Source organism: Bubalus kerabau, chromosome 9 (genome assembly GCF_029407905.1).
Source record: "Bubalus kerabau isolate K-KA32 ecotype Philippines breed swamp buffalo chromosome 9, PCC_UOA_SB_1v2, whole genome shotgun sequence".
In the NCBI taxonomy this organism is placed as follows: Eukaryota; Metazoa; Chordata; class Mammalia; order Artiodactyla; family Bovidae; genus Bubalus; species Bubalus kerabau.
The window spans coordinates 44,707,079-44,733,263 of NC_073632.1; the positions used below are offsets into that span (position 1 = coordinate 44,707,079).

The 26,185-nt window shown below is 40.3% G+C and overlaps 1 long non-coding RNA gene across 11 annotated transcripts in view; it reads left to right on the forward strand.

Moving 5' to 3' along the window:
* Window positions 1–26,185, forward strand: part of LOC129619788 (uncharacterized) — a 287,036-nt gene that overhangs the window by 101,408 nt on the left and 159,443 nt on the right. Inside the window, exon 6 of one of the 11 annotated variants that reach the window (XR_008698120.1) lies at window positions 23,896–24,479. The exons of 7 other annotated variants lie outside the window; for them this stretch is intronic. This is a non-coding gene — a long non-coding RNA (uncharacterized LOC129619788). Of the gene's footprint in view, window positions 1–9,835; window positions 10,384–18,427; window positions 19,490–23,895; window positions 24,480–26,185 lie in introns of those variants that run through there. 3 more of the 11 variants (XR_008698123.1, XR_008698119.1, XR_008698116.1) reach the window with 3 other exon arrangements.

A 26,185-nucleotide genomic window follows, 5' to 3' on the forward strand; every position in this document is an offset into this window, starting at 1 on the left:
ATACTGGAGCATCCATTAATGGTAAAGATTCATTTGCCCTGACTGGCAAAAACTATGGTATTAGGTTGAGAATATTTTATTCCTAATGCAAGTAGGATACATATGAGGATTTGGTCCTGGTATCATCTTCCCCTTGGAATTTTTATAAGAAATGGCTTATAGCATGATTTGTTCACAGTCTGTGTTAGTTATCTTATTGACAGAATGATTTTCCATTCTTTTAAAAAAAATCATGGTCCTTCTTGTTTTTTTCCTTCAATCTCTATTTTTATCAATATTATTAATTCAGTTACTCAGCGAGCACCAAATCAGTAACATCATTCTCTTTCAACATGACATTGTTCCAGATATTGTGCCATGCAAGATATGACTTCTGCCCTCCTCTGGGTTGCAGTCTGGTGGGAGGGTTAATACTTACACAGGTAGTATTCCTGGCAGTGATGAAGGGCTATATGAATACATGATGAAGACTGTATGCTCCAGAAATATGATATAGAAGGTATTCTGGCTGTAGCGGAAATAACATTTCAAGATAAAGTGTGTAGACTTCCTTTTGGTAGTCTGGGCTAAGTGCTGGGCTAAGAAGCCACAGTATAAGTAACAATATGGGCACTAGAAGGGCATTCTGTGATCAGAAAAGAGTCTTTAAAAAGTTGCATTTAGAGCTCAACCTTGAGTAATAGAGCTGGAAACTGGAAGAATAGATGGGAGCCAGATATTAAGGCTAAGTGGTTTGGTCTAAATTCTAGGCAGTGAAGAGAGAGTGAGATTTTAAGTAGGAGCTTGGTGACTTCTCTGTGCTTTAAGAGGATGATTAAGGGCAGTTTGCAGGATGAACCACAGGAGGGAAGAAGGTCAGTTGGGAAATTATTGTAACACTCAAGGTGTGATGTGATAAGAGTTGGAAAGGAGGTAGTAGCAATATGAATAAAAGGAGAAGATATGGAATGTGAGACTGTTATTTTATTTCCCTGGGGAATTGAGTTTGTGTTGATTAGTAAAGCAATAAAATCAGTTATGTTTCTGCTAAGACTTCAAAAAATGTACAACTTATTTTGCCCATGATTTACTTATGAAACGAATTCAGTGATTTAAAAAACTTTAATCAAATGATAGGTAGTGATTATCATCTTAAGTCCAATATGCTTCCTTTTGCAACCTTCCACTCTCCACGCTCTGCAAGAGCACGGGCGCATTATGCACAGTCCCTGTTCAACCTTCCCCCATCACTCTGAGACTGATGAAGCATTTCTGTTTGAAGATAGAGAAACTACAGCACAGAAATTTTAAGTATACAGGGAGGCACAAAGGCAATATTCCCACTAAACCAATTTTCTTTAGCATGAGACAGATTAGGATGGCTTTAAGTGGCAGTTAGTTAATAGTGAAATAATTTGAGCAGGTCAAATTTTTGATGAAATGTCTAATGGGGGATAATTAAGGTTAAGTATATATGGAGGACCGGAGAAGGCAATGGCACCTCACTCCAGCACTCTTGCCTGGAAAATCCCATGGATGGAGGAGCCTGGTAGGCTGCAGTCCATGGGGTCGCTAAGAGTTGGACACAACTGAGCGACTTCACTTTCACTTTTTCACTTTCATGCATTGGAGAAGGAAATGGCAACCCACTCCAGTTTTCTTGCCTGGAGAATCCCAGGGGCAGGAGAGCCTGGTGGGTTGACGTCTATGGGGTCACACAGAGTCGGACACGACTGAAGTGACTTAGCAGCAGCAGCATATATGGAGGATTGGGATCTGTCTTCTAACAAGGAACTGTCCTTAATTGCTAAGGCTGGCATGAATAATTTAGGATGTTTAGGACAATGACATTGGATTGTTGTCTTCAGTCCTCTGGAATAATTTTTATCTTCTTAGTCAAATTTACACACCAAAAAAAGGCTTGTTAATACTTGACATTGCACTGAGTAGGTTCCAGTCGACTAGCTGCCTACATGGGACTAGGCTATGTAGGGATTATCCTTGACTCATCAATGGGAGGAGACAATCATGAAATCAGATAGAACATAAGCTGTAGTTGAATGCAAATTTTGAAAGCATTACTGAATATACATCCCAGTAAATTACACTAGGAAGCAATGATTTAAATGAACCAATTACTATAGAAATACACTGGTTATACATTGTGTATTTGTGTATATAAATACATACTGGGTATATAAAAGTTCTGATTTTGCATATGTATATGATGAAGTAGGAACAGGGAGAGAGAAGGAAAAGGAGAGATTTTACCCAAAAGTGGAATTTTCTGAGTATTTATGCTTAAACTATCTTTTCCTTAAACTACTTAAAGATCTATCCTTCACTGTTTGAAATAGATCTCATCCTTTTAAGGTTTTATTTTATTGTTCATTTTTATTTGTACAGAGTTGCCCATTAAGCTTGTATTCTACTGTGCTATGACTTTTATCCCAAATGACAGAATTACTGGACTTTGAAAGCTGACATGGGGGAAGAAGAAAAAAAAAGGAAATGTTTATACTCCTCATTTTGACATGGCTCCTTCAGAAATCTGATACTAAATATCTTCCTGCATCTGGGGGAGGGAAGAAAGAGGCCATACAGGCATTCTGTATATAATGTTGAAATAAAACCCTCTATTGTCCACCAAGACAATAGAACTAGTCTATAATAATGTAGTACAAGTAGAGCAGAAACTACACAAACCAGCAATGCAATCTTTGTTCCGGTGTAATCTTCCATATCAACCATCGACAGTCCCCAGAGGTAAGAGAAAGGCCTTTCTCCTATTTCCCATACATAACTCACCACCCCTTCTCTCTCTCTCCTTGCTGTGTAGGAAGCAGTGTAATAAGGCTCCCTTTGGGGATGGCTAAACATGTTTGACAACATAGGAACTGTCCTAAATAATGGCCAAAGTCTCCGACTAAGCCCAAATGCTTTGTATGGATAAACAAAGTAGTTAGCTTCATTGTCTGTTTCAAAGTCTGCAGGTGTTTCCTTTGGTGGGAAGAGAAGTAGAAATACTGAGAAGTATGATGATCCAGGGGTGCTCACAATCAAAGGGCTTCTTGGGAAGATAGCATTTCAACTTTTATCTAGAAAGACAATATCTTTCTATAGGAGTATGAGGCGAAGACACAAACATGCCTAAAACAAAATATCCAAGAACGTCGGGAGGAAGGCAGAGCACTGAATACATTGAGGCCGACACAGAATCAACTGTTCCCTAGCAGTTCACTGCTCCCTGGCCTCCGCGAGGTAGAGGTACTGGGCGGCTACCGCACGAATGAAGATTAGTGTGCTGCCCTCCGCGTGGAGCTTTCATTCATAGTGGGCATTCGACCCAAACACACAGACAGGTATCAGATAAATTGTTGTTACTGTTCAGTCACTCAGTCACGTTAGACTCTTTTGTGACCCCATGGACTGTAGCTCGCCAGGCTCCTCTATCCAAGGGATTTCTTAGGCAAGAATACTGGAGCATGTCGCCATTTCCTACTCCAGGGTATCTTCCTGGCTCAAAGATCAAACCCATGTCTCTTACATCTCCTGCATTGGCAGGAGGATTCTTTACCACCTGAGCCACCAGGGAAGCCCCGTCAGATAAATATCTCCCAGAATTTTTCCTGAGCCTAGCCACATTTGAGCCCCTAAAATTGCTTGAGTTTGTCTGTAATTAGTCTTGCTGAAACCCATGACTTCAAGTTATATGCTAGAGTCAAAAACAATTAATTCCCAAAACATGTCATGCCTTTTTACAACCATAAAATTAACCTTTTGTTTAAGAGAAAATTCAATCTGTTAAAAATGTTTTATGACTGAGAGAAACTAGTCTGTAAAGATAAGACCGTTAAGAATTGTGAAAGCAGTCACAAGAGGACGATTGCATATTCAAAAAAAATTGAAAGGAGTTTGGAAGAAGCTTGTTTATGCTGTTATCTTTGCTTTATTGGAGAACAAAAGGGATAGAAAGGCTCACAAAGTTCATAATCTCTTGACATCCTACCCTCCTCATTCTGGGAAAGACTGGTCCCACATCTTTTAAGGGCAGTTTTCATTTTGGTACATGTCTCAACGGTCTGTCACATAGAGACGTTCAATACTCCATAAAAGGTGGAGGGGATATACTAGTGAATAAAAACAAGGACCCTGATCTCATAAACTTTATAATCAATAGTGAAGACATACAGTATATACATATATATTTACATATATATATTTTTTTTTATTTTTTTTTTGAGGAGAAGAATGTTGCAAAATCCAGGGTATATGGAGATATTTATGGAATTGTTAAATTGTTGAGTGGCTGTTTTACATAGAGCTATCAGGGAAAGCCTCTTTAGCCAAGGGACATTTAGCTGAAACCTGAATGATATGAGGGAACATGCTAGGTAGATATCTGGGAACAGTGGCTCTAGACAGAATGAACAGCAGATGCAAGGGCCATGGGACAGGAGTCTCTAGTGTTTTCAACGCTCTGCAGTCAGTGTGCCTATAAGAAGCAGATGGAGGCAGAGAGTGGGAGGAGATGAGATCAGAGAGGTGAAAAAGGTGAGTAGATAGATTATGAATGGGTCTTTAAGGCAACATTAAGGAGTTTGAATTTTATTCTGAATGAGATGGGTAATTTTTCCAGAGTGTAAAATGAAGCTGAGAGGAGGACATCCATAGTTCGAAAATAATCTTGAACAAGGATCATTTTGTTTACACCAAGAAAGTTTGGGTTAGGTCTGCAAAATAATATTTGGATTTTAAGGCATTTAATCATTGGAAAAAATGAATCAAAAAACAATAATAAACCTCATTCCCTAGAGATATTTAGGAAAGGTCGGTGTTTATTTGACATAAACTACCATCTAGAAAACAGGATCAATGTGCTTTTCCCTCTCCTAGCCATTTAAGCTAATTCACAGTCAATTTGATTAACCACATAATCAAACAGATTTAGTAATTAAGACCACAGGAAAACTGGAATGCATTCAGTTCCTCAGCCTATTGTTTTTCATCAGTGGGTACTTCCCAGGGGAAATATCCATTTGACTGTCTCTAGAATGCTGGTTCTTCTTTACTTAGACTGTGAACAACTTCAATAGATCTTCAGTTATTTATTCTAAAAAAACAAAAATTGTTTTTGAGATAATACCATGAGGGGCTGGACATGATGGCAACTTGGGATAATGTGCAATTTAATACCAAATTGATATTTTAAAAATATTAGCCCAATACTCATCATAGTGAGAATTCAGACAAATGAATTGTCTTTTATTAAATGTTATATACAAACCTATTTCTTACCAGTTACCTTTCACTGCTCAATAAGAACATTCTGCTAAAAAAAATTAAGTAAAGCTTTTCTTTTTCTGCGTTTTTTTCCTCGTTTCATCTGTGGTTTTTCTGTTTGTTTGTTTGTTTTTAACCTATTTTTATTTATTTGGCTGCTCTGGGTTATAGTTTTGGTAAGAGAGATCTTTAGTTGCAGCATGTGGGAAGCTTATTCCCCTGACCAGGGATTGAACTCAGGCCCCCTGCTTTGGGAGCCTGGAGTCAGCCTCTGGACCACCAGGAAAGTCTTTCTTCTGCACTTTTTCAAAGCTTCACTTTGTTGATGGCATAGTGAAGTGTTTAATATTTAGATAATAAAGCATTCCCATAAAGAGCACTGTGCTGAACAATTGTTAATGTCAGAACTCAGCTCTCTGTGATCTTCAGTTGAAAACCACCATGCCATTTCTCCAAGATACTCAACTATAAGAGTTTTACCCTAGTAAGGAACATTTCCTTTTCTTTTTTCCTCTCAAAGGCAATAGAATGGGATCAGTGCACATCTCAGCCCAGGCTAGGTCTCCAGCATTGGTCCAGATCAACCAATTTGGTAATAAAATGAAGGGTCTCCCTCAGTTCGGTTCAGTTCAGTCACTCAGTCATGTCCAACTCTTTGGAACCCCATGGAGTGCAGCATCCCAGGCTTCCCTGTCTATCACCTGGAGCTTACAAATCATGTCCATCGAGTTGGTGATGCCATCCAACCACCTCATCCTCTGTTGTCCCCTTCTCCTCCTGCCTTCAATCTTTCCCAGCATCTTTCTTCCAATCAGTCAGTTCTTTGCATCAGGTGGCCAAAGTATTGGAGTTTCAGCTTCAGCATCAGTCCTTCCAATGAATATTCAGGACTGATTTCCTTTGGATGAACTGGTTCGATCTTCTTGCAGTCCAAGGAACTCTCAAGAGTCTTCCCCAACACCACAGTTCAAAAGCATCAATTCTTCTGCACTCAGCTTTCTTTATAGTCCAACTCTCACATCCGTACATGACTACTGGAAAACCATAGCCTTGACTAGATGGACCTTTATTGGCAAAGTAATGTCTCTGCTTTTTAATATGCTGTCTAGGTTGGTCATAGCTTTCCTTCCAAGGAGTAAGCGTCTTTTAATTTTATGGCTGCAGTCCCCATCTGCAGTGATTTTGGAGCCCAAAAAAATAAAGTCTGTCACTGTTTCCCCATCTATTTGCCATGAAGTGATGGGACCAGATGCCATGATCTTAGTTTTCTGAATGTTGAGCTTTAAGCCAACTTTTTCACTCTCCTCTTTCACTTTCATCAAGAGGCTCTTTAGTTCTTCTACGCTTTCTGCCATAAGGGTGGTGTCATCTGCATATCTGAGGTTTTTGATATTTCCCCCAGCAATCTTGATTCCAGCTTGTGCCTCATCCAGCCTGGCATTTTGCATGATGTACTCTGCCTATAAGTTAAATAAGCAGGGTGACAATATATAGCCTTGACATACTCCTTTCCTGATTTGGAACCATATATTCATTCAAGATGGTGGAGTAGAAGGACACGCACTTATCTTCTCCTGCAAGAATTCCAAAATTACAACTCACTGCTGAACAACTGTTGATAGGAGAATGCTGGATCCCACCAAAAAAAGATAGTCCACATCCGAAGGCAAAGGAGAGTCCCCAGCAAGATGGTAGAAGGGGTGAAATCCTGTTTAGAATTAAACCCCATACCCACCAGAGATGCTCAGAGGAACCTTGTGTGCACCAGGACCCAGAGACCCCACAGAGACTAAGCCAGAACTGTGTTTGAGTGTCTCCTGCAGAGGGACAGGTCAGCAGTGGCCTACAGCGGGGATGGGGGCTCTGGGTGCAGTAGAACTGGTTATGGCATAAGCCCTCTTGGAGGAGGTCGCCATTAACCCCACCACAGAGCCATCAGAACTTACACCGGACTGGGGAAACAGACTCTCGGAGGGTACAAATAGAACCTTGTGTGCACTAGGACCCAGGAGAAAGGAGCAGTGACCCCACAAGAGACTGACCCAGACTTGCCTGTGAGTGTCGAGGAGTCTCCCGTGGAAGCATGGATCTGGGGTGGCCTGTTGCAGGATCCGGGGCACTGAGTGCAGCAGTGCGTGCAGGGGACCTATTGAAGGAGTTCCCCGCTATCTTCATTACCTCCACCATAGTTTGGTCTCAGGTCAAACAACAGGGAGGGAACACAGCCCTGCCCATCAACAGAAAATTGTTTTAAAGATTTACTGAGCATGGCCCCGCCCATCAGAACAAGACCCAGTTTTCCCCTCAGTCAGTCTCTCCCATCAGGAAGCTTCTATAAACCTCTTAACCTTATCCATCAAAGGGCAGACAGAATGAAAACCACAATCCCATAAAACTAACCAAACTGATCACATGGACCCACAGCCTTGTCTAACTCAATGAAACTATGAGCCATGCCATGTAGGATCTCCCTGCTGCTGCTGCTGCTGCTAAGTTGCTTCAGTCATGTCCGACTCTGTGTGACCCCATAGACAGCAGCCCACCAGGCTCCCCCGTCCCTGGGATTCTCCAGGCAAGAACACTGGAGTGGGTTGCCATTTCCTTCTCCAATGCATGAAAGTGAAAAGTGAAAGTGAAGTTGCTGAGTCTTGTCTGACTCTTAGTGACCCCATGGACTGCAGCCCACCAGGCTCCTCTGTCCATGGGATTTTCCAGGCAAGAGTGCTGGAGTGGGGTGCCATTGCCTTCTCTGAGGATCTCACTAAACAGACTCTAATGTCTTTTCAAGGTCATGGCCCTCAACTGCCTTTACCCATCACTACTTCCTAGAGGAACCACATCCCTCATCCTTTCCCCAGACTTTATTTCCCCAACTCAGCTTTCTAACACATTTTCTGTCACATGTGGAGGTGGGGTGGAATAGCATGGAGGAGAAGGGAAGGAGCCCCTTAGATTGTTTTCTGAAATCATTTTCTCTGAAAGTTCTTTACAAACAGTAATATTTGCAGTGGGAGCATCTAGAGTTACCGTTTGGAGAGCAGAAGTCAGCATTGTAGCTCTGAGCGGAATTGCCATGATGCTCCTCCTGAGGTCCAAGCCTTGTGAAGGGGAGGAAGGGTGGAAGGGACTGGCTCCTCTGAAAAGTACATTTCCTGTTAATAACAGCTTCCTCATACTGAGTGCCTATAACGAGTTATTTAATTTAATCAGCCTAATCATTCTATGATGTAGTTATTATTATCACTATTTTACATGTTAGGAAATTGAGATGTGGGAGGCTTAAATAATTTATCCAAGGTCACACAGTTAGACAGTAGAAGGGCAAGCAGTCAAACCAAGGGCTCTTTGTGTTCCCAGTTTGTATCCTTTCCACTATATGAACTGCTTCTTGGTTCAGACTTCTCTGGGGGAAATGGTAGAATAATTCAGTAGTCCAGTGATTCCAGGCTTCGAGGGACAGAGAGTAACCTTTCCACTGTATGTGCAATTGGGGTGCTATGGATGTGGGTAGGTCCACGTGTGGCAAAAAGAGAGGACTGATTATTCCTTCCCTGCACCCCAAGAAGCTCTACGGTAGTCCATCCCACTCCAGTGGCATTGCGAGGCAGTGTTGGTGACCTTCCTGTAGTGATAGACACGGTAAACACAGACCCTGAGGGGAGCCTGGTTGACAGGTAACTCCTCTGTGACTCAGCCCCTTGCTCGTTACATAAACTCAGAAGCCCAGACAAGCCCCCAGTCCTCACACATCATGGCACCAGGGAGATAACCCCATCTGAATCTGGAATCCCACTTTCTTGAGAGGAAGCTGATTAGCGCAGCACATTCCCAGTGCCTGACCAAGGCCACACAGAGGGGAAAATAACCATTCTTCCCTCAGCGGATGAAACCTGAGCCTTGTATTTCACTCTGTTAATCACCAAGTAAACAGGCTCTTTTATGCTAGCATCTGTGAGGGCTACTTCCCACACTGCCTCCTTCCTCCCCGCCTGCCTGCCTGCCTCTCTCTGCAAAATATCAGCAGCATCACAGGGCTACCTTAGCCCCAGAGGAGCCCCGCTATCCTGTGGCCTGTGCCATGTTCCACAGAGGCCTGGGCTTAGGGACTTCATTTCCTCCTAGGGCCAAACCACCCCTTTGGTGTGCACTATCCATGAGCTGCTTTGGCAACTGCAGAGACTCTGTCAGTGGTCTCTGCAGAATTTTCCTGGATTCCAGAGTTTCCTACCCCTGCTGGTTCATGGTTAATTCACTGGCAGCACTGACTGCTTGAGAATAACTCTTAGTTTTCTTCAGATTTCTTCCTTGCCCAACACAGGCCAGTTCATGAAGCAGTTCACACACACTGGTGCCAGATTTATAAAGTGTGAATTGAATTCTGCCCTTGGCCTTCTCTGCCCAATTCCTCCAACTTTCCTATTGTAGCTTCTCTTAAAACACAGCCACATTTCCTTTCTAAAGCCCTAGGAAATCCTGCCAGATTAACAAATGGGGGGAGGGGAAAGGATGATTTCTTATGCATTTTCACATGTAAGCTATAAACAGTCCCTGTTCTTTGCGATCTTTTTTACAGAATGCCCGTGAACCAGGGTAGTTATGCTCCAGGTTTTCTAAGAGGAAAAGCAGAGACCATTCCATTTTTTTTTTTCCTACTGCCAACAACCAAACCAAAACAAAAAAACAAACCCAAATGAAGTGAATTGGAAATGAAGTCCAAGAAGCAGAGGCCTTCTGTCTTTTAGCTCAACACTTGGTGATTTGCTTGATTATACTTCCCTCGGCCTCTCTCTCAAATCTCAGAGGCGCAGACTCATTACCCCATTAGGATTTGGCTGCGGAGCCTGAAGGGACAACGAGAACAGAGACGAATCTGGTTAGGCTGCCAGAGCTAACAACCTCTTGTGTGCAATAAAACCAGACAGCATTTTTGATGGACCACATTCTCATTGCATTTGAACAGTCTTGGAAAGCTTCCATGGCTGCTGATTTCAAATAAGAAAACATGCCATAGGGAAGCAGGGCAAAGAAATGTCCCCCAGGCTCGCCTCTAACACATGTGGACCCTGTGTAAGCATCCAGTTGGAGGTGCACAAGCCATATGCTGAAATACTTAAAAGTTAGGGTTCAAGCTTGAACATTCTTTCAATAAAATGTAAAATATGCTCTACTCTCCTTCTGTGATAAACATGTTTTTATTGATAATCTAGTGGCTGGGTTCAAATTTGAATTTCTCTGACTCCTTGGAGTTTCATTCTAGATCACAGTGGTCAGGGAGAGCTGGCCTCTTAGTGCTCAACACACTGTCCTTGGTCCCAGGTCCATGCTCTTCTCTTCACATTCTGGCTCCAGATTGCAATGTGTGTGGCCTCTCAAACTGCTGCTGGACCTTTTCCTCAAGTGTCCAAGTCCCACCTACACTCCCACCATCAGTCCCCCCAGGGCCATTCCTTGGCGTAGAGATGTGCCCAGTTGCATTCAGGTGCACAGACTCAGGAAAGAGGCCTCATACAGTTCCTGGAAATTGACTCTGGCTGGTTGGAAAGCGAACTCCAGGGTCCTGGGAAACTAAAGTATGGTTGAGGGAGTGTGTCGGGTGGACCCATGGTCTCTTCATCCCATTAAGAGAGCTGCTGTTAAAAGATGAGGTTGGACACAATTGTAAGACACAGGGCACAGACCAGTTGGCCCTCTTGCTTGGATTTATGGACTGTGCGTATAACATAGGTCCTTTATAGGAGGATGTTTCCCTTAGAAAATGAATGCTTGCTACCATGACCACTACAGTATAGCAGATGGAGATTCATCAAAATAATGTGCTCTTAGCTTCATAAACTGGATGGAAATGAATGTATAGCTGTAATGGTTCTCCATTATGGATGCATAGTAATATCACTCAGGGAAGATTTCTATGACCCCACACATAAAGATTCGGATTTAATTTGGTTTAGGGTGGAGTCCAGGCACATGTATTTATTTTTTAATCTTTTTCTAAAAATTGAAGTATAGTCACACTCCATTTATAGTTATAAAAATATTTGCTGTATTTTTTGTAACATTTTATACAGAGTAGTTTGTACTTCTTCAGTCAGTTCAGTTCAGTCACTCAGTCATGTCCAACTCTTTGCAACCCCACAGACTGCAGCATGCCAGGCTTCCCTGTTCATCACCAACTCCTGGAGCTTACTCAAACTCATGTCCATAGCATTGGTGATATCACTCTATGGTGATATCAACCATAGAGTTGGTGATACCATAGCAGCCATCCCATCCTCTGTCATCCCCTTCTCCTCTTGCCTTCGATCTTTCTCAGCATCAGGGTCTTTTCCACTGAGTCAGTTCTTCCTATCAGGTGGCCTAAGTATTGGAGCTTCAGCTTCAAAATCAGTCCTTCCAATGAATATTCAGGACTGATTTGCTTTAGGAATCACTGGTTGGATCTCCTTGCAGTCCAAGGGACTTTCAAGAGTCTTCTCCAACATCACAGTTCGAAAGCATCAATTCTTCAGCACTCAGCTTTCTTTATAGTCCAACTCTCACACCCATACATGACTGCTGGAAAAACCATAGCTTTGACTAGATGGACCTTCCTTGGCAAAGTAATGTCTCTGTTTTTTTAATATGCTGACTAGGTTGGTCATAGCTTTCCCTCCAAGGAGTAAGCATCTTTTAACTTCATGGCTGCAGTCCCCATCTGCAGTGATTTTGGAGTCCCCCAAAATAAAGTCTCTCACTGTTTCCACTGTTTCCCCATCTATTTGTCATGAAGTGATGGGACCGGATGCCATGATCTTAGTTTTCTGAATGTTGAGCTTTAAGCCAACTTTTTCACTCTCCTCTTTCATTTTCATCAAGAGGCTCTTTTGTTCTTTGCTTTCTGCCATAAGGATGGTGTCATCTGCATATCTGAGGTTATTGATATTTCCCCCAGCAATCTTGACTCCAGCTTGTGCTTCATCCAGCCTGGCATTTTGTTGACGTACTCTGCCTATAAGTTAAATAAGCAGGGTGACAATATACAGCCTTGACATTCTCCTTTTCCTGTTTGGAACCAGTCTGTTGTTCCATGTCCAGTTCTAACTGTTGCTTCTTGACACTGCATGCAGATTTCTCAGGAGGCAGGTCAGGTGGTCTGGTATTCCCATCTCTTTAAGAATTTTCCACAGTTTGTTGTGATTGTACTTCTTAATCCCTTAATCCCCTACTTTTATATTGTCCCTCCTTTCTCCCCTCTCCCCACTGATAACTACTAGTTTATTCTCTATATCTGAGTCTGCTTCTTTTTTATATTCACTAGTTTTTTGTGTTTTTTAGATTCCACAAATGTGACATCATATAGTATTTGTCTTTCTTTGACTTATTTTATTTAGCATAGTGCTCCCCAAGTCCATCCATATTGCTGCAAATAGAAAATTTTCATTCTTTTTTTTGGCTACTATTCAATTGTGTATATGTAGACACACAATTGAATTGATTTTTATATATATATATATATATATATATATACACATACAGATAGATAGATAGATAGATAGATATAGATATATCTACTGATGGATACTTAGATTGCTTCCATGTCATGGCTCTTGTGAGTAATATTACTATGAATGTCGGGGTGCATGTCTCTTTTCAAATTAGTGTTTTTGTTTTTTTCAGCTATGTAGCCAAGAGTGGAATTGCTGGGTCATATGGTAATTCTATTTTTAGCTTTTTTAGAAATCTCCACACTGTTTTGCATAGTGGCTGTACCAATTTATGTTCCCATCTACGTGTTCAAGTGTTCCTTTTTCTCTACATCCTACTTTTAACATTTGTTATTTGTGTTCTTTTTGATGACAGTCACTCTGACATGTGTGATATCTCATTGTGGTTTTGATTTACATTTCCCTAATGAACAGTGATGTGGAGCATCTTTTCAGGTGCCTGTTGGCCATCTGCATGTCTTCTTTGGAAAAATATCTGTTTTGTTCTTCTGCCCACTTTTTAATTGTTGTTTTTTTTTTTTTAATGTTTTTTTACCTGTTTTTATATGTTGGATATTAACCCACCAGTCATATCATTTACAAATATTTTCTCCTATTTAGTAGGTTGGTTGTCTGTTTTGTCAATGGTTTCCTTTGCTGTAGGTGCAAGTATTTTTATAAAGCTCCTAGGTGACTTTATGAGCAGCCAAAATTGAGAACCATGTGGTCCAGCGTAATGATATTGCTTCCAAACCCCAAGAACATTCACCTTTGTGTTTACCTTACCCCTAAAAACTCAAAACCATCATGGCTCAGGAGATGTTCATTTCCAGAATAACAGGGCCCCTGTGCTGTAGCCTACAGTCAGTTCTCTGCTTGGAGCAATGAGTAAGACTAGTCTACATAGGTTCTGCCAGAGGGAGGCAAAGCTCTTACTGTTTTCACCATGCCAGATGAAATTCAAAATATTTAACATTTAATAGGCACTGCAGCAATCCATCTAGACAGACTCCAACTGTAGAATACTGGTTGGTCTGACAGATTCCTCTAATTACTCCTCCCAGAAACCCCTTAGAATGGATGTTACTGTGTACATTTATCAGGAAGGTGGAGATCTGTGACCCAGATCCAGGTCTTCTGACTCCCAGTCTTGAGTTCTATCAATTGCAGCAGACAGCTTTTCTAGTTACCACAAACTAAGTTCTTTAGTCTATAATGCTGGCCTAAGCCAGGACACTTGAAGGAAGATACATTACTGGCTTCATATAAAACACTACCTACAAAATGGATTACCTAGTTTAAATCTAGACAAACACAAGAAGGGAAACAACAGCTTAGAGCCTCTATTTGAATGACATTTATTTCTGACCCGAGTAGTCTGCTTTTTAATTCTGAAGTTTATGTATGAATTCTGACATATACTCAGAGCTGTGCTTACCCTTAACAACTGGTCACACTCAAATCTTACAAGTACAGGATCCACAGTTTTAAGCTTGTAGCTCCAATGTGACTTGTGTAAGTTTAAGTATCTGATACTTACATCTTATTTACTTAAATTCACTAAACAGAACAGGATCTTTCATGGCCATCTAGTCTACTTCTGTTTCTGGGAAAGTCTGCTTTTAAAGCATCCCAGAGACAAAACTTTCCCACTTGAAATACAATTTCTTTCTCTACTCAGCAGGGGAGGCTTCTATTCAAAGCCCAGGTCAAGGCCTATCTTTGTGACAAAGTAATTCATTGCAAGTCTCTGTCCTCAGCAAGGCAGATTCATGTTCTGGGGAATGGAATTTTGTACAATTTGGAGAGTTCCCTTTATGATAAATAAAATGAACATTTATTTAATATGAGAACATAAATCAAATATTGTATTGTTTACAAATATTTCCATGGATAGATCTTCTCTCTTCAATAAGACTATAAGCCTCTTGGAGGAAAGGATCATGTCTTATAGCTTTTTTCAATTTCTCTATGTTACTAAGCATGCTATAGATGCTCAGTAATTATTTGTGGATTGATTGGCTATCTACTACTTTTTGTAAATCTCTATAGAAGTTAAAGTGATGGATTGATCAAGGTAGAATGGATTTAATATGGGAAAGTTCCATATTGAGTACAGAGGTGTACTCAAAACTGATTTTTGAATAAGGAATACTTGATTGGAAAGGAGGGTGTTTGTATGGGGAAATGGGAAGTTAAAGGTGTTTAATGAAGCTTTTTAATTTATTAAAAGAAATATGAATTTCTAATAATTATCTTCACTGAAACATAATCCACTGGGTATAGAAACACATTTAGATTCATCGAATGAGGTATTTTGGTTAAATTTTTCAAAATCAATGTTGTGGTTTTTAAAGTAATTGTAGATATATCTAATTATCAACAGACAAGTTGCCCATTTGTTTCCATATATAGAGGGAAGGAAAAGCAAACAAAGTAACAATAGGAAATTCCCTGGTGGGACAGTGATTGTGGCCAGAAAGAAAAAAAAAAATTCTACTCATAGACAAAATTAAATGATACAGAAAATCATATAAAACAACAACAAAAAAACATCACCCCCCCCCAAAAAAAAAAAAAACACAACCAACCCCACAAACAATGAACAAGTGATTGAAGTGAATCAAAATTTCAAAATTTCCTTAGGGTCTTCAAATTTTCCTTAGGGCCTTGACAACTCTCTAAGTATTATCCAAAGAATGGCAACTTTTCATGTCTGAACAGGCCTTTAATGAGTGACAGAATGGTTTACAGGCTCACTCTGAGGATATGCTTTATGTTTTCACATCTGTGATTTCCATTCACGCTTGCTTGTGAGGGAACTGAGAGGGTGATGAGATGCCATAAAGTGGGAAATGAGCTCTCTTACCCACCATCTTCTCTCAGATACTTAATAGGTGAAAGCTATGAGAACATGAGGCTACAAAGAAGTCCTGGCATCTGTCCTAAGTCCCGTGGAATGGTAACAAGCAGGCAGGAGATAAGCAGGGTATTTTACAGATTCCTTATCCCAATCCCGCTTAAGCCAAATCCTCCATCTCACCTCTGCTACTGGGGGTTGATCAGCAATCCTAGGATCCAGAGATGTCGAAGGGCAGCAGGAGCGGAGCATTCTGAACTCAAGCCTTCCTTTATTTAGAAACAGGCTAACTCATTGCCTTATGACTTTCCGATAGATTGTCCTGGTTTCAGTTCACCTTCAGTTTACCCTCCAGGCTGTATGTTAGGTAATTATATGTTACTTCTATCTTCTGATAGCCTGGATGTTTCTCATTTTTCCTTCCCCTGTGCGTGAAACATAGTGTGTGTTACACGGTAGGAACTAAGTAAGTATCTCTTGAATGATTTTTTAAGTGGGTCATCTCAATAAAATTGGGCCTCCACCATGTCTCCTTATCACTGGTCCATTCCAGCTTGTTCAGGACTTCACACTGCTACATAAATTTCCATTGAAGGAAATTTTGATGTTACTCACTCTTCTGGTAATAAACACACCTCTACTACCTTCATTAGTTCAGATGACACTTCCCTGGTGGCTCAGCTGGTAAGGAATCCATCTGCCATGCAGGAACCCCAAGTTCAATCCCTGGGTTGGGAAGATCCTTTGGAGGAGAAAATGGCAACCCAGTCCAGTATTCTTGCCTGAAGAATCCCATGGACAGAGGAGCCTGGTGAGCTATATAGTCCATAGGGGTCACAAAGAGTTGGATACAACTGAACAACTAACACATACAAGGAAGCTTATTATTAGAAAACCTTACTTAACTTGAGCTATATTTCATTTCAAACACAGAGGGGTAAAGGCCTGTGTAGAATATAGGTGACTATTGATTTTATCTATTCTCAAGAAGCTTTCTTATCTCTTTTACTGCATAACAGATACTTTACCTCTAGCCTTAGGAGTAGTTAGTAACAATAGGCCAAATATTCCCCTAGCTAGAAAGTTGTAGTTAAAATTTGGGCACATGAACCAGACAGACTGTTTCCCTGGTTTTGCCACATGGGAACCAAAGGAGAAAGGTGTCACCACTTTGCACTGGGGTTACTGAACAGAGAGTGGATGTGAAGTTCCTTCAGCTATTTTCTTGAGCTGCTTAGAGGGAGTCTTGACTGTAACAGAGCATAAGGCAGCTCTTTCAAGGGAAGTGGGGCCGAGAGATGAAGGGAAAGAGGGAGGATGGAGAGAAAAGGTCAGACAAATAGTGGACATTTATTGACCCCAAGATTTAATCATGCTCAAAGTCAGTGCCTTGCTTGGATTTCCTAGTTACAGGAGTCAATAAATATCCTCCCTCTTTACTTTCTTACTTACTCACCTGTATTGGTTGTTTGCCGCTGACAATCAAACATTACCTGTGGAATATCCAAGGAAGTTGTCCAAACCAACTTAGTCAATTTTAGACAAAGCATATTTTACCAACCGTCTTTCCCTAAAAGAACTTTTTCAGTTGAGCATAGTATGCCCCTGGATTGTAGAAGTGATCAACTTTTGCTCAGATGAGTTTTATGAGCATTAAATAAGTCAATCATATAAAGCTTTTACCACTTAGCAGATGGTTCTAGTTGTTTGTTAAGTCTCATCATCATCATTATGTTCAATGAAAGTTATTGAGATGGGGACTAGGTTGAGATATTGCTTGGAAGCCAGATAAGTGGTAAATCTGTGTTATGCAAGAATATTTTACAGGTAGTACTTGGGGTTTAGTCCGTTTATCTGTAGTATACAGAGTATAATGTGCTTCAGAAATTTTTGTTGTTTTTGTTTAAAAAGTCTCCTGTCTTTCTCAGAGCCTTTCCAAGTCAGTTACATAAGTGCATTTGGGGGGAGTTGGCAAGGTTTATTTTTACATGGAAAAACAAGGTATCACTTTGACTACAAACACAGGGGGAGACAAGAGGTAGCTTACTGATATGCCCTAGACCAACTCCCCAAACCAAACAGGATCCTATCCTTTTTTCATGAGCTGCAGTCTAGACAATAAGATCACTTGAAAAAAAAATCTTATGTCATTTCTGGACTAAGGTGAAAATTTTAAAGAAATTAAAAAATTATTTTAAAGACAAATGAGAATTGCTTATAAAAATTAACCCTAAAGTAAACAAAAGCTGTTGACATAGTACTTGTGAAGCTTGCGTTTCTGTCCTCTGACTCATGAGGTAATTAAAAGCAATTCTGGTGAATAAATTGACTGTTAACGAGGTAGGAGATGGTAGTAACCATAATCTGGGAAAGATTCCGTAAAAAGACAGAAATTGAGAAAATTCAAACTAAGAAAATCAACCATTTTTGCCCCAGAGAATGCAAGTTGAAAACATCTTTGTTTTTTCACCCACAATTTTATTTCTGTTCTCACACCCCACCCTCCTTTACATGAATATTAAGAACTAAGGCTTTAGCAACAGGCTTTGGTGGTGGGGGAGGTGGGGGTAAAGGGAAAAGTGCTGTGTATGGCTTTTCATATGTTAATAAGTTGATTCCATGACAACCATTGAAAAAGAAGGGCTCGAAACAAAAGCCGCTGCGAGAGAGGATCAGTGCTCTTTCATGGGCGCTGTAAGAATAACAGCCGAGACTCCCTCCGCTGAAAGGTATCTGATGGCCGCTCGTCAAAGGGCTTTGTTTTAGTAGCGCAGAGTCAGTATATAATTAATGCAGAGTTTTATGAGTCCAAATTGCACCCTCAATGATGCTTCCCTTTTAAAAGGTTGTGAATAAGAATCTGAAACCAAGAGGATTTGCTTCCAGGAGGGACCTGAGCTGTACGCAGACTATCAGTTCCTGTGATCATGCACTTCAGTTTTAGGTAAAAAGGTCAAGGGCTTTTTATCTCTGAGTCGAAGAAAGCATTTAGAGTTGGGCCGCTAGGGGAGTGCGATGGGAATGTCTTGCTCTGCTCTCCAGGCAGCCTTTGAACATGGGGCCGAGTTATCCCAATGACGTGGTGAAAGTGCTGCGGCCTCACACAGGAGCCGCCCTGCGACACTGGCATTCCTGGGTTGCTGGGACCAATGATAAGAATTCCCAACTTGCTGTTTTTCCTTCCAGAAACATGACCATGACGTGACACCCTCATGACAGATTTCCTAATGCTTCTTACAGCTAAATTTTTGCTTTAAGTAGCCACACATATCAATTAGCTGTTGTATCAAGTTAGCACAATGCATTCCTTCTGGTTAGTTCTAAAGCATTGTAAACTGCTGCATTCAGGAATAATGCTGACTTTACTAATTTTCTGTTCAGCCCTGTTTTTCTGTCCTGTGTATTACCCAGTTCTTGATTGAATTATATTGTTCCTTTTATTTGTCCCCTTTAAGTAGTTGCCAAAAACTTGCCATGAGTAACTTGTGATACAGTGTTTTCTCTGTTCCGATGGACACAAGAACTTTCATCACAATGGAATGCTTATGGAATTACATGTTTCAAAGGACACATACGAAAATACAACTTCATTTGGAGTCAGGTCACAATGATGAATAGTAATGCCAAAATGATTACTAGAAGAATTTGCAATTTGCTTTTAAAGTATTGGCTTCGGTCTTCCCTGTAATTCATGTTTTTTTCCTTATAAACTTATGAACTTATGTCAATCTTGCTTTCATGCAATTAGTGTCTATAGTAGTGTTGTTTGATGAAAAGAAAAGAGACATTGTAGCTCTGATGAATCAGAATTTGAGATCTAATGATATTGTTACCAAGACTGTATCAAAAATGTGCCAGTTTTCTTAAAATCTTATTTCCAGATGCACAATTTACTCAATAAATATCTGCAGTGTGAAATTTATCACTATCCAGTAGTTTGGCAAAAATCATTAAGCCATTCAGTCGACAAACTTTAAAAAAATTTATTTATTTTTAATTGAAGGATAATTGCTTTACAGTATTCTGTTGGTTTCTACCAAACATCAACATGAATTTGTCATAGGTTTATCTGTGTTCCCTCCCAATTGAACATCCCTCCCACCACCCTCTGCATCCCACCTCTCTGGGTTGTTACCAAGCCCCAGTTTTGAGTTCCCTGAGTCATGCAGCAAATTCCCATTGGCTATGTGTTTTACACATGATGATGTTTCCGTGTTAGTCTTTCCATACATCCCACCCTCTCCTTCCACCCCCTGCCTACCCCAGCTGTGTCCAAAGTCTGTTCTCTATGTCTGTGTCTCCATTGCTGCTCTGCAAATAGGTTTATTAGTATCATCTTTAATCATTCAACAAACTTTTAATGTCTATTGCAGACCAGAACTGGACTTAATTCTATTTGTACATAGATGACAATATTTTTGCTTTTCTTGAAAAATTCATAGTTTAGCGAAATGGATAATTATGTTAATAATCACAGCATTTTTATATCTCATCTCTTCTGAAATTAAGATTTGAGATGGCTTAGTTATATATGAGAAAAGATAAAAGAGGATGTATAGGTGAAATAAAATGACAGGAAAAGAAAATGCGATCAAAGAATAGAGTGTGCTCTAGAAACAGACCCGAAAATCCTGTATTGTTGCCAGAAGTGATCCACAAATTTAACCTTGAATTTTTTAGCAGCCAGTCCAAAGAATATTGTTTACAAAATTCATGGTGTTCATAAGGGCAGAGCCAGCAATAACAAATGATAAGACAAACTTTTACTTGTATTGAGATATGAGAGAAATTTCCCTACCGGATCTGTGAAAAAGTGTGTACAGTATCATGGTGTGGTGCGTTCTCAATACCATGCTAAAATAAGTGCAGTATCATGGCTCTTATAAGTATTTTGGGTACTATTCCTCAGCTCAAAACAAGACAGACTGAGATTCAGAGTGCTTCCAATGACCACAGAGCTCCTCTAAAAAAAGGAAAGTAGCCATAGTTGGCTTGACCACAAATAACTGTTCTCTGTACTATGTAGCCTCCCTTCTAACACACACACACACACACACACACACACTCACAAACCTCCCAATTACAAACATCATGGCCACAGCTAATTGGCCTGGGGAAGGGAGGAGCACTTGACTCAAGAAGAACTAATGTTTACGGACTGGCCAGTGGCCTTACAAGGCCATCTGACAAAAAAGGTTTGCTCAGAAAGGGTGATTGAAGTTGAGAGGAAGCAATTGGATGTTTTCTTTTGGAGCGTTTGATGTTAAGAGACACGCAGAGGGAGGCAATTATTTGGAAGTGTGAGCAGGAACCAAAGGGCACAGAGAGAAAAGTTAGGTTGCAAAGGCCAAGAGGCAGCTGAGACAATAAATAGGCAAAAAGTGAAAGGGACACACAGAGCGAAGGATGGGGTGGTGATTTCGTGTGCACAGAAATGGTGTCATCAATAAGCTCCTGCTGCTGAACTGGGGCTGGAGAGCCTATCCCAGGAACTGTGGCGGTTTCTGAATGACAGCGGGTTTCCCTGGAGCCTGACTCTACTGTGTTCTGCTCTTCCTGCAAGGGTTGGGTTTGTGCTATTAATGTAGCTATCCCGAGAGAATCGCCGACTTTTGTCACTGACAGAGGAAGCCAAGTACGTAGCTGATGGCACAATTTGAAGTGCAACTCAGTATTAGAAATCTTACAAAGGAGTGAACAGTGTGGTGCAAACATGTAGCGCTCAAGGTCTGTCTTGATCCAAGGAAAAAAAAACATATGTATAATGGTGGGATTGCATGTCCTTCAGAAAATCTCCCATAAGTGTTACTACTATAATTTGTAAATAAATTCTTCACAAAGATTAAGTAGCAGAATTTCTAGTGTTGCACCTGAAAAGAATGTAGAATGCAGATGTTGCCTCTAGTTTGATTAACAGTGTGTTAGTCACTCAGTTGTGTCCAACTCTTTGCTATCCCATGGACTGTAGCCCACCAGGCACCTCTGCCCATAGACTTCTCCAGGTGAGAATGATGAAGTGGGTAGCCATTCCCTTCTCCAAGGGATCTTCCCAACTCAGGGATCAAGTTGGGAAGAAGAACTCATCAGAAGAAACTTCCCAGATTCTTTACCCTCTGGGCCACTAAGGAACCCCCATGGTCAATTTAAATCTGGAGCATAATGTTGATATGCTTTCATGCTGCTACTGCTGCTGCTAAGTCGCTTCAGTCGTGTCCGACTCTGTGCGACCCCGTAGACAGCAGCCCACCAGGCTCCCCGGTCCCTGGGATTCTCCAGGCAAGAACACTGGAGTGGGTTGCCACGCCCTCCTCAGGGGTCTTCCCAGCCCAGGGATCAAACCTGTGTCTCTTACTGTCTCCTTCTGCATTGGCAGACAGCTTCTTTACCACTAGCATCACCTGGGCTAAGGCAGAATTGCCTAACAAAACAGAACACACTCCCAGTTCTAAATCTCAAACACAAATAAATGCAAATCCAGAAACCCACAGCTCTGTTCCATAAAACAGAGCTACAGAGATGTAAACATTTTAAAGTATGATTGACCATGATTGTTCCCCATGACCGTAACAAAATTTCCATTATAATCTCTTAGAACATCTTGCCTGATACAGCATTGTTAGAAAGAACCAGTTGAATTTTAAAGTTCAGCTGCCCACGACAATGGTTTTAGTTTTATTAATAACAGAAATGTCCATTGCATATTGGAGACCCTCTTGATCATCACAATGATCAGTATAGGAGAGGTATGAATGGAGGACTGGGAAGATGAAGGGAAGAAAAAACTCATCAGAACTACAGGGCTTTAGGATGTGGCACTGACTGAACCTTGACAGATAGGGGCAACGCAGAGAATCCACAGACTCTGAGCCCCTGATGGTGGAGGCCTAGCTGAAAGCCTAACCTATAGCAGGCTTCCAACTCCTCCCTTCTACTATGCATGCAGGAGTCATTGCAATGCTGATACAGTCACATGCAGAAGTGGCTAGGGCAGAGGAGGGGCTGATATAGAAGCAGTGTAAACACACACACACACACACACACACGATGAAAAAGAGGGGCATCTGGACCAGCGTCATGGAAGATACTGACTTCTCTAGCAAATTCAGGTTGATACAATGCTCAGTAGTTCTTAACTAAGATGGGCATTAAATCATACAGTATACTGAAAAATTTCACCATGCATTTATGTCCAAAACACATCCTAGAGGAATTGAATTCTGTAAGCCTAGGATAAAATCAAACTGGTATAACTGGGTAATGCTTTCCAAGTTGTCCTGATCTGTTTCCTGATTAGTAGGATCATAAGACCAACCCTTGTTGAGAAACGGATTCCTAGATATAAATGTCAGAACCCCTTTGGGATCTTACTCCGTTTAAGTTGGAGTTTACTTTGTATGTACCTATGGTTCCTAGGTGGTACTAGTGGTAAAGAACCCATCTGCCAATGAAGGAGACGCAAGAGATGTGGGTTTGATCCCTGGGTCAGGAAGATTCCCCTGGAGAAGGGAATGGCAATCCATTCCAGTATTCTTGCCTGGAGAATCTCATGAACAAGGGAGCCTGGTGAGCTACAGTCCATGGGGTTGCAAAGAGTCTGAGACAGCTGAGAAACCAAGCATATGTGCTTCATTTAACTATTTAGACAACTATATATAGTACATTTCAATGTAAGGATTAGGCCTAACACAAAATGGGAAAAACAAAAACAACTTGTTGGATTTAATTGATTTTGTGAAGTAAAAGGATTCTCAAAAATGATTTTATTATTTTTTCCTATTTTTTCCCTTAATTTCCCTTTGGTTCGCTAAGTCAAGTCAATTGACTTTCAGAAGTAATTAAGACTTCTAATTTATTATATTTATTGAGGGACAGAACTTGAGAAAGTTTCCAAATGTTTTTGATATTACTATTACGATTTAGAGAACACTACCTAGTTTTTAGAGGCTTTACATTGAAAAAAAGAAACTGCCAAAAAGTGCTACTTTTCAATTCCCTGACTGGTAAATTTTCTCATTTATGTGTCTGCAGTAGATAGATTTTTGGGCTTGATATCAAGAGAACAGTTTGGTTCTTTATGTTGTCGGGCAAATTTCTTATCTTTTAAAAATTCTTGACTGTATCTGTCTGCAAAATAGAAATACATCTGCTATACAGAGGATTTTCTAAAATAAGAATTAAATGAAATAAACTATAGTATACTGCCATCCACAGTCCTTGACCTAGTCAAATAGTTATTTTTCTTTGTCTGTCTTGGTAAGTCGGATAAAAACAGAGCATTGTGAATGCTAAAATTCGACTATCTCATTCTTTTAGCAGGATCCTATGAATAGATTTGGTTTTGGTTGTTGTGGAATGATCTCCCTCTTGAGATGACTTCTCCAGGCTGACAAGTTTCATGTTTTGAATAAAATGTGGAACTGTGCATTTAAAATTCCAGCTATGAGTTTTCCTTTTACTTTGAAATGTTCCTGTGTGTGGAAAGTGAAAGAAAAAATTGAGGCAGCTGCCTGAATAATTTCAGCGAAACCAAAAAGAGGCTATTATTGTGTGGATCATTATGCATGAAAGTGGTCCTTAACCTATCTAGAGAACTGCTACAGTTTCGTTCTACTTAGATACAAGTACATCACCTTAGAATTGGAGAAATGTGAAGGATAGTATTTTAGCCAAATTTTAATTTTAAACTATTCTTTCATGAACTTCCTTGCTTTACTGGTTTAGTAACTTCATGGATTTATCTTATTTACCTTATTCTCTTCTACCTTTGGCCCTACCCTATTGGAGGAGGCGATATATACTATTTTATGCTGAGTTTCAAAAAAAAAAGATGACTAGTACTTTGAAAATACTTCTTGGGGATCAAGCTGTTTGTATTTTCCTGGGGAGCTAAGAATAAGTGATGGGAGGATTTTGTGATCTCAATTTCCGTTTCATGAATCTCAACATAGTACTCTTTAAAAAAAAAAAAGTCAGCTATAATGTATACATTAATTACTCAGAGAAATAGAGTTTTTCTGAAGGAAAACATTGAAGATTATCTACATAACAACTAAAACTTTGGAATGGAAATGAAAAATACTGTCAAATATTTGGATATTGTTTCTACAAAATAAAAAACATGAGGTATTTAAAAATATTCAGGAATTTGGACCTGTTATTGCTAGAGCACCCAAATCTTATGTTAGAACATCAATGTATTTGTTTTGTAAGGAACATCTATCCAAAACGAGGGTATTTCAAAAGAGCAGGTTCTGTGGAAGATTCTAATCAGATATGTTGTGAAGTTTTTTTAAGATGTGGATGCCTAACATAGGAAGGCAGTTGGAAATTCAGAGACAATGTTTGGTTTATTGGAACAAGTCTTATGCTATGACATATAAAACCTGGGATTCTGTGCTGATGAGTGGTGAGACTTTGGAAAAGATATTTCTCTTGTGCCTTAGGATTGTCACCTGTGGTGTATAGTTGTGAGAGAGGGCTCTGGATTCAGAATTAGCCAATGGGAAGAGAGGTGGGGCCTCATGTAACTGTCAATGTGCGATTATTGCCACTTCATTTTTCTCCCAGTGCTGCTATGCTCCCGACCCCATCGTGATGAGAACACTTTCTCTTCCAGGTCCATTTAATTTAAAATATTTGTTAGAGTTGAGGACTGTGAGACCAGGTAATGGGTCATAAAAAACTCAATTGGAAAAAAGTGGAGAGGTTGAGAACATCAAAACTGTGGGAATACTGGAATAATGAGTTTGGATACACATGTACATATTCACACTTACTCAAGAGAGCTTCCAAAAGAGAGAAATGAAAAAAAGCTGAAAGGAATAGCTGAAGATTAGGGCAGAATAAAAGAGAAAGTGATGCAATGGAGGAAGAGAAAATGACCAAGAAGAAAGAAAGAAAGAACTATTAGTTTTTCATCTTCTTCAAAATGGAATATGCAAGGAGAGAGAGATTAAGAAGGAAGAAAAACAGTAAGAATTCCCTACATTTTCTGAAAGGAGAGATAAAAGTAAGATCCTTAAAGGCAGCTTCCAAGATAGGAGCTCAGAGAACTGAATATTGAACTCTATATCTTTTAAAAAAAATTGAAGCGTATTTGATTTACAATGTTGTAAAAGGGGAGGGACGAGGTAAATTAGGAGTTTGGGATTAACATATACACACTACTATATGTAAAATGGAGAAGGCAATGGCACCCCACTCCAGTACTCTTGCCTGGAAAATCCCATGGATGGAAGAGCCTGGTGGGCTGCAGTCCATGGGGTCACACAGAGTCGGACACGACTGAGCTATTTCACTTTCACTTTCATGCACTGGAGAAGGAAATGGCAACCCACTCCAGTGTTCTTGCCTGGAGAATCCCAGGGATGGGGAAGCCTGGTGGGCTGCCGTCTATGGGGTCGCACAGAGTCGGACATGACTGAAGTGACTTAGCAGCAACAGCAGCATATGTAAAATAGATAACTTACGAGGAACTATTGTATAGCACAGGGAACTATACTCAATATTTTGTAATAACTTATAAAGGAAAAGAATCTGAAAAATAATATACATTTTCTTTTTCCCTTTGCTATACACCTGAAACTAACTCAGTGTTATAAAT